Source organism: Rutidosis leptorrhynchoides, chromosome 3 (genome assembly GCF_046630445.1).
Source record: "Rutidosis leptorrhynchoides isolate AG116_Rl617_1_P2 chromosome 3, CSIRO_AGI_Rlap_v1, whole genome shotgun sequence".
In the NCBI taxonomy this organism is placed as follows: domain Eukaryota; kingdom Viridiplantae; phylum Streptophyta; class Magnoliopsida; order Asterales; family Asteraceae; genus Rutidosis; species Rutidosis leptorrhynchoides.
Window position 1 is genome coordinate 276,348,717 of NC_092335.1, and position 8,182 is coordinate 276,356,898.

Sequence of the window (8,182 nt, forward strand, 5' to 3'; positions counted from 1 at the left end):
TCAGGGATACACTATCAATATATAAAAGTTAAGATTTGAGTGCTCACGTATCAATATTGAGATTCAATATTGCAGGAAAGTACATAGACGCAACGAAGATGATAAACACTAGGTTGACCTCACGATCTATACCCCCGATCCATACTCATAACCTCCATAGCTATAACCCATAATTTACTTAATTTTATCCCACTCGAAAAACCCATTTTTAATTTACTCGATCAACACTCCGTCGTAGTATTTTATGTATAAATACTAATAATAATAATACTTAATACTCCTAATAATAATAATAATAATAATAATAATAATAATAATAATAATAATAATAATAATAATAATAATAATAATAATAATAATAATAATAATAATAATAATAATATAAATATAAATATAAATATAAATATAAATTTTGAGAGAGAAATCAGTTTTTGTGTGTGTTACTGAACGAGCAAGTTCCATTTATAGGAGATTGCAGAGATTCGACTCCATGCGATCGCATGGAGTCCCTTTGATTTATTCATGCGATCGCATGATATGGGTTAACAGCTCAGGATCGTTTAACTTATTCTGCTGACACTCGCTTTATATTATTATATATATAATATACTTAATTTATATAACTAATTATATATTATATTAAATTTACGTGTATAGTTAACTTATAATTTTAGTTCCAACGACTCGTACGTTGTCACTCAACTTATGTCTCAGTTCCGGTTTCTCGAACGCATTTTCGTACGTTTAGAAAACTTGTACTTTACATTTTGTGACTCGTACCTTTATTAATAATTAGATTTATTCGCCAATAGATAATATTTCAAGAGATGTAGCTTATACATTTGAGTGTTATGGTCATTTGCTTCTTTAAATCGTAGTCTCGTTATTTATCAAAGTGTATTATTTTTAAATCAAACGTTTTATGACTAAATTAATTTCTTATTTTATCACACATATATATTTAAAATATAAATTTGTACATTTTATTTAATAATATAATATTTAGTTTTTTAAAAATAATTGTATTTCAATAATTATTTATAATCATTTTAAATAATAGAAAATATAATGTCATATCAAGTTTATGTTTTTGAAACCATATATTATATGTATATATTTGTAATTCATAACGCAAAACTTTAATTACGTTCTTCAAATCTTATAAACAAGTTATCTCATAAAGTGTTTTTAATAATAAAGTTCTTTTAATATTGAAATCGTTTTGTACATTTGAAACTATATCAAATAAATATGATAATTTTGTTTTCCAAAACTAAATATATTTAAGAATCGTTTTAAAAGGCTAAAATAATGGAAATCGTTATATCATAAAATATATTAGAAAAGTAAAATTATATATACTCATGATTATAACTTATTCATGAATTGCAGGGTTAAACCTAAAGGATAATTAAACGTATGAAATAATTTTAATATAGAACGTCAAATTACTTATCTTGTTGATATCTATTTTCTAAGTTATCTATATTCCCAAATTTCACTTCTATATTAAATAATATGAAAACTAATTTGTTATCTTAAAAAAAGTCACGAGTAAAACATGTATTGGAAAACAAACAAGAATCTCCACTAACATTTGTCTAGTTCTCGTTAAATGACAATTTGTTCTTACTTGAAAATCACATTACCAATTATTCTGAATACCGTTAAAAAGAATAGATTTCTCAAATCACAGTGGACCTCACAATAGAGACTTTAATCATATCATAATGTATCTAATAATTCAATCCTTTGATATTATCTTTAATTCCGTTAATAAATATATTGAACATATACGTTCATGTTAAGTATTACACATTTAACACTTTGCTAACTTTTCAAATTATAATATATACACAAATACATATATAATCATATTCATTTATATATTGGTTCGTGAATCGTCGGAATTTGGTCGAGGTTAAATGAATGTATGAACACAGTTTAAAATTCTTGAAATTCAACATTACAGACTTTGCTTATCGTATCAGAAACATATAAAGATCAAGTTTAAATTTGGTCCGAAATTTTCGAGTTGTCACAGTACCTACCCGTTAAAGAAATTTCATCCCGAAATTTGATTAGAATGGTAATGGTCGACATTAAATATTTATTCATGACGCATACGAGCTGAAATTTAGAATTTTATTATCATCGAGTAATATAGACAAAACAATTTGATTTTGCGAAGAGTACGAGTGAAGCTATCACGAAGAAGTGTAATGAGTAAATGTAGATTCGGCATATCTTTTGACGTAGATAGGATTGACTTCTAGAGTTCAAGGGATTTGGAGAAAATCTTTGTAATAAGATTTGATTCTTCGATAATTAAGGAAATTTAGATCCACTTTGATTAAATACGATAATCTATTTTGATTGCTCTGTCGGATATTTTACTATATATCCACCCCTTTCGTTTCTTTATTTCCATAACTCACACCTTATATTCTTCCTCCCTCAATTTATATTTTAAAGCATTCGTCAATATGCTTCATCCAGTTCTGATTCTTGATATACTCCTAACTTTTATATCTACCGTTCTTCTTTTTCATCTGCCACCGGAGGAATCTATTCACTTCTACTATACTCTTGGTTTTATAGTGTTTCTAGTTCTCCCGTGTCTTTACGTTTCAATACTTATTGATATACACCGTTTGTAATTTATGCGCTATCATCGGGCTTTATATCTTTCCTTATTTTTTTGAAGTCCCTGCTCTTGTCTTTCTATAATCATTGACATCCATAGTTAATGTTTTCTCCTATTTGCTGCGATTTATACTCCAATTTCTATGTCGAAGCTTCATTCTTTTGTTTTCTCTTCTTGCCATTAAGCACCGCATGCAATGGTCCAGAATTCGTAGATATGAATTTCGGAATGAACATGGTTAATGTTCTAAGAAAGAAATGGTAATAACACGATCTGACTTGTTAAATTACCAGAGAATCATAGAAAAGACCGAATCATCAAGAAAAATATTTCTTGATATGTTTAGAGGTTAGGTAGAATGTAAGAGTCGTGTAAAATGGCACATGATGACGGTATGTTCTGTGAATCATCACGTTCCATTAGAAACTCAACATGACTTACTGTAATATAATCACGTTGATCAAGTGTCATTATATTATACTAACTCATGCTTCAGTTCCCAACACTACTTCAAAAACATTCTTAATTTAAACTCGAAGGTTTACAGAATATAGAAACTAAACAATTTCCTTTATGATGTAACACAAATAGCGTGAAGAGATAATTGATTTCAGATAAGACGAGTTATGAAAATATCTTCAGAAATATCCAAGATATTTATAATGAAAGATACGATGATATCTTAGAATATCTAAGATCAGAGGATGATGAAGAATATTTTTCACAAGGGTTTAGAGTCAGGAGCAAGGTATTCGTTAATGACTTCAGCAGACACTGAATCATTTGGATTCTTTGAAGGCAGTTTAGTCTTTGTGATTTGTCTACAGCCTCCTTCATAGTTTACTTAATCCGTTTTTCAGTTCCAAACCTTCTCTTTCTCTGAGCTTTTCCAATACCTTATTCTTTATCATCAAACTCTCGACTGTTAAGGTCGTTTACAATTTTTGCTGCTTCATCAGCATTTTTCTAAAATTCGGAGAACTAGTTTGCAGTTTAGGGTGTTTTTCAGAAACTTCATATTCGAAATATGTGAGTCTAGGAGATAGATATGTATACATATAACTATTGGCGTAGACATGCTGCGAGATTTCAAAATACTGATTGCTGATTATCGGTAATTGACATGACAATTATTGTTAAAAGATGTGGATGAGTATATGATGGGGTTTTAATGAACAAATATAATGGTTTTTCAGAAAGACTTACGCCAAAGAGTAATGAAGTTACTGGTACATCAGCTGATAATGTGGTGGAATATAAAAGGTTCCCCGGTAACGATGGCGAAATGACAACGTATATCTCAAGGTTATAACAAGGCTAGTCCGACTGAAAAGTCAAAGTTGACTTGCTGGAGCTGTGACTTAATTGACTACTTTGAAAAAGGATTGCAAAGTTATTTTTGGTAATAAATGCCAAAGGAGCTGACACAGATATGTGTTAGTCTTATGACTTTGGTTTTGAGAGTTTATAGGTGTATCGCTATACGCGTAATCCTTCTTTCCGTGTGGTTGTATCATTCTTTCGGTTGTTCCTATTTGAAGTGTCTTCAGAAATTTTGAGGGGTTTGAACACAGATTGTAATCATTAATATACATATGATGTTCTAGGATTTTGAATGATACAAATAATTTTCTGGATTCTATGACGTTCTAGCACAGCTTTGAAGTCAAAGTATAGCTTTGAAAGATGTAGGAATCTAAGAGTGACGATACCGGTTATATCTCGACTTGGATCCTGATATGTTAAAATCAGAATATGTAATTGAATTTGGATGAGTATGGTTGTTTTGATTTCTATGAAAAAATGTATATCGTTGTGAAAGTAGTGAGTCTAGTTGATGATTTGTTGAATCAGAATTAAAGAATGTAACATATTAATTGTGAATTTCTATAACTCTTGGGTATTACCTACCCGTTAAAAGTTTCACAAGTAATATGTTGTATCAGAGAATTTTATTGCCGTCTTTATGAAAATATATGTATATTTTCTTCAGATGCAATACAGATTTAATGATTTAATATCATATTAAGCTCATTTGATTTTCAGCTAGAACTAGAAATGAATAATCTCTAAAACTTTAGAAATTTCATAAATTTTCGTGGATTTTCACATCAACGTAAATGAAATTATGAATCAATACTTCATTATTCATTTTTATTGATATTTACTTGGTGAATGATGTTGGTGTCCTTGGAATTCTTGTGAACTTCGCAAGGTACGAATGATGTTGTCTAGAAAGTTTCGAATACATCGAAGATGGAAATGTAAAATCAAACATGTAATTGATTAATACACTTGATTTATTATGAATTGGAATTCTTTGAGTTTGGGACAGAGATAGTAGTTAACAATGGTTAAGTCATTAACGAAGGATGTATGTCATTGCATATTAGTAATATGAATTAACCGAGTAGTATCCACCCTTATTTAATTCATACATAATAGCTTAGTACGGAAGATATATTATGATTTCAAGATTTATATATATAAGATATACATATAAATTCTTCAGTGGAAATGAGTTAATACTTCATAACTCGTTGATACAATATACGCGTTGTTGATTTGTGATGATGTTTTCAGTGATTATGGATCTGGTGGAGCTTGTTATGTTGTAAATGCTACTGATCCTGACGATGCTGACAGCACTGATGGTGCTGGTGATGCTGACGGTACTGTTGATGCTGCTGGTAAAACAAGTCTAACTTGTAATTCGTGCACTATCCTTGCCAGGGTTTTTACTCTTCCTTTTATAATCTCGGTCCACACATCTGGTTTATGATTAAGGCTAGAATAGATAATCTCTAAGACTTTAGAGATTACATAATTGCTACAGAATGTTTCTTCAATAAAATTATGAATCAATACTTCATCGGTTATTATTGTTGGTATTCCTTGATACCTACAGTGCGTATGATGTTGATGCTCAAGGTACAAATTGTGATGTTGAGGTGTGGGATGAGGAGGTTTTTTTGGTGGTGGTAATGGTACTGTTGGTGTTGATGATGGTGGTACTGTTGATGCCGGTGATGTTGCTGGTGCTTGTAATCTTTGCACCATATTTTTCCAAAGCCAATACTCGAGTGCGAAGCTCGTTGAATTCTTCTATTACACCGGGATGATTGGTGGTTCGGACAAGTGGGTGAATAAGATCTTGAATTTGAGATAGTATATAATCGTGCCGAGATACTCTGGAAATGACATAGAAAATGGTGTCTTGAAAAGGTTCGCCGGTAAGTGCCTCAGGTTCTTCGCCAAGAGGGAAAAGTGGTGGATGGAAGGGATCACCTTCTTCTTGTCTCCAATGATTAAGTAGGCTACGAACCCATCCTCAATTCATCCAGAATAGGTGATGACTGATTGGTTGATCCATTCCGGTCACGCTGCTTTCGGAGCTTGAGTGAAACTCCATATCGGAATCAAGGGACTTGAATTAGTGGCAAGTTCCATTTCGTACGATTGAATAAAGGATTTTTCAATATGAAATGATTTCCGATTATTGGATGGTATTCTAATTATATAGAATATCTATATATATAGAGCAAAAGATTTCGTGGATTACGGAGGAATTTACAGAATATGTTAGGCAAAGTTTACAGTAACAGATACGCTAGGATATGAATTAGCAGATACGCTAAGATATGAATTTTGTCTATACACTATTCATGCAATCAATGCAGTAAGATGTGTCTAGACTAAGAATGATAAGCATGAAATTTTTCGACAAGAAATGATAAGCAAAACTTTTTGACATGCAGCTAAGGTCGAAGTCCAGACTTACTAATGCATCTTATCAACTATTAGTTAGACACACTAATGCAAGACCTGGTTCACTAAGACCACCGCTCTGATACCAACTTTAACAACTCGTTCATATCGATTATAAATGAATTACAATAGTTGATTTCATTGCGAGGTATTGACCTCTAAATGGCACATTTTACAGACATTGCATTCGTTTCTAAAAGACGAACTTTTATTACATCAAAAGTTGACAGACATGCATACCATTTCATAATATATCCAAACTAATAATGACTTAATAGTAATCTTGTTGAATTCAACGACACAAATGCAACGTCTTTTGAAATATGCCATGAATGACTCCAAGTAATATCTCTAAATGAGCAAATGCACAGCGGAAGATTTCTTTAATACCTGAGAATAAACATGCTTTCAAGTATCAACCAAAAGGTTGGTGAGTTCATTAGTTTATCATAAACATTCATTTTCTTCACTTTAATAGACCACAAGATTTCAGATATTTAATTGTACACGTAACCCGAGAACAAAATAGTACGCATAACCTGCGAATTAAAAATCATTCATATGGTGAACACCTGGTAACCGACATTAACAAATGCATCTAGAATATCCCCAAATATACAGGTCCACTCATCTGTATATAAAATCAAAGTACTAAAGCATCTGTAACCCGGATGGGACGTGTCAAAGTCCATAGATCTATCTTCAGGATTCGCGTCAATTTGGGGGGTCTGTTCCCAAATTCTTAGGCTACCAAGCTAAAAAGGGTGATATCCGGTATAATAATTTAACCATAGAATGTAGTTTCAAGTACTTGTGTCTATTTCGTAAAACAGTTATAAAAGCAGCGCATGTATTCTCAGTCCCAAAAATATATATTGCAAAAACATTTAAAAAGGGAGCAAATGAAACTAACGATACTGTATTTCGTAGCAATAATGTAAATGACGGCACTGAACAATGCAATGTTGGCCTTGGATTCACGAACCTATATTAAGTATATATATTTGTATGTTGGTCAATATATGTCTAACAATTTAGGTCAAGTCATAGCATATCACAATCCTAATGCTCAAGATCGATATGCAGAAGTCAACAAAAGTCAATTTGACCCAAAATGATTTACAAAATCTATACATGTTTATTATATAACTTAAATAGTCATTTTATATATTTAAATATATTTATCGGATTATATTAGAGTAAATAATATAAATCATTTATTAATAAAAATTTATATAAAAATTTACTTTTATATATCTTAAGTAATAAAATTTATAAAGTTCATTTAATATCATAAAAATATAGTGGTATGTATTATTAATGTAATTATATTACATGTGATAAATTATCTTTGTATCAGATATTCATTTGATAAAATAATATTGATAATAAGTAAAAGTTGTATTATTTTATAATAATTATAGTTATTATTATTCTACTAACCATGTTTATATTTACTAAATTATGATAAAATGATAATTCTAATTATGATAATTTTAATAATAATGATACCTTTTAATTTTAACAGTAATAATAATAATATTTTATAAAAATAATAATTTTACTCAAAATGATAATCTTTAATAATAATAATAATAATACTAAAATGATAATAATAATGATATTTTATAATAACCATGATATTTCTATTAAAAATGATAATTTTAGTAAAAATGATAGTTTTAATATTAATAATACTTTTAATAATAATAATACTGATAAAGATAATGAAAACGATATTTTTCTCTAAATTAATATCTTACAATA